We start from the raw sequence: 1,918 nt of genomic DNA on the forward strand, positions 1-1,918 counted from the left end.
TATCTTTCAATGTAATATCAAAGATGTTATTCCATCTTATCATTCATTTTTGGCAACTTTTGAGATCTCAACCAATCTCACACTCTCTCTCTCTCTCTCTTTAGATTAAGAAGTCTATAGATCTTGCATGATCAATTATTTATCTTCCTTATCTTGAAGATCTTATTTAATGCCTGTTTATTCTCTTTATAGATGGATTTACTCTATTTTTGCATTAAGTTTAAACTATGATACTAACCTTTGCTTGCAATGCTACTATGTTTTAAATAAATACGCTTGAATGCTTCAAACAAGTTGGTATACTCTTTGTAGCATCTACACAAATCCATAATCTTAATTGGAACCTCATGGATTCTTGTCCCATTCTTTGTTATGTATGTCCAACCATTACATGATAGTAAGACTCAACTGCTTGCTTATATTTTAGGGGCATTTACATACTTACTACCCAATTCCTATGCATTTACATAACTAGCACATAAGTTGTATTTTTCACATGTCCACCCCCAAATCTCTCAAATCACATAACAAAATATCACTATTATAACTTTTCGGAAAGTAAAATATGTCTTTTCATGCAGAGTCAAGATGGCAAAAAAGTAAAAAATAAAAATAAAAAAAAAAAGTTTTAGATGCTAGATATGTAAATATATATGAATTGAGTGATATGTAAATATTCCTATTTTTTTTTTTATATACTTACACGCATACACTTAGAAACTCCAAAATTTAAGCTTTTTTATTTTTTCGCTTGCGAAGTCACCATCACTCTTCGAATTGCAACAAAATAATTTAATATCTTATCCAACCGAGAAAAATTTGCATATGGAAGACGTTTGCAAAGCTGCGTGCATCAGAGATTATTCAGAAGGTATTGGGGGGTTATATCTGCATTATACCCCCCCTATAACATTTCTGTAACCTACCTATAATCTCTCAATACCCTCTGAATAACCTCCGATGTACGAAGCTCTGCAAACATTCTACGTACGCAAATTTTTCTCCTCTTGAACACTCTATGTAATATAACACAACACTTACAGCTCACTCAACTAATAATTATTGATATATATATTTTTTGTCAAGTGTTCTCCTACGGTGCTTTAAATTTAAAGGCTATGATTTAATTTTGATGAATAAAAATCAGTATTTTAAAATAGTATAAATGTGATTTGCTATAACAATACTCTTTAGTAATGATGAATTTAATCATTTCGACTTAAATTATGCAAACTTTTATCCCATTTATCGGCAACCTTTGTGAATCAATAATGTCCTACCATCCTTCATAGTAAGAGAACAAATACCTCTTTCAATAAATCTTTGTTGCCAACTTATTGCATCTTTTTATACATTTTTAGAATTATGCAATTTAACCACAATTTTCAAAAACACAAAAAAATTGTTTATGTTCTACTTATTTATATTTCAAACACAAAAATTTGTTTATATTCAACTCGTTTTCTTAACGATCCGAACACAAGCTGTTCGCAAACAAAAAATCATTTTGACAATTGTGTTCATGTATGCAGTCGTTAGGAGTGTAAACGAGCTAAGCTTAAGCGAGTCCAAACCCAACTTGTTAAAAAATATCATTGTTCATATTCAACTCGTTTATATATTGAGTTAAAAAAAATATTTTTTGTGATTAACTCGCTTGTTTATCGAGCCGAACACGAGTTATTCACGAACAATGAACTATTTTGACAACCCTAATCACACAACGGTAGGAAATGAATGGTAGGGCGAGATTTAAATCTTATTACTTATATTAAAATATTCACTTGAACAAAATTTAATATATTTTTATTCTATTTTTAATTAGTAATTTTAAATGATTATTAATATTTGGAGCGTTGAGACAATTAATTTTTTTTCGAAATGAGTATATATATATAAATATATATATATATATATA

General features: G+C 28.9%; 1 protein-coding gene across 1 annotated transcript in view; it reads right to left on the reverse strand.

The window, feature by feature from the left end:
* Positions 1 to 1,918, reverse strand: part of LOC110030039 (tRNA (guanine(10)-N2)-methyltransferase homolog) — a 68,595-nt gene that overhangs the window by 1,425 nt on the left and 65,252 nt on the right. The window lies entirely within an intron of this gene.

The sequence above is a fragment of the Phalaenopsis equestris genome, unplaced genomic scaffold (assembly GCF_001263595.1).
Source record: "Phalaenopsis equestris unplaced genomic scaffold, ASM126359v1 Scaffold000636, whole genome shotgun sequence".
Classification (NCBI taxonomy): Eukaryota; Viridiplantae; Streptophyta; class Magnoliopsida; order Asparagales; family Orchidaceae; genus Phalaenopsis; species Phalaenopsis equestris.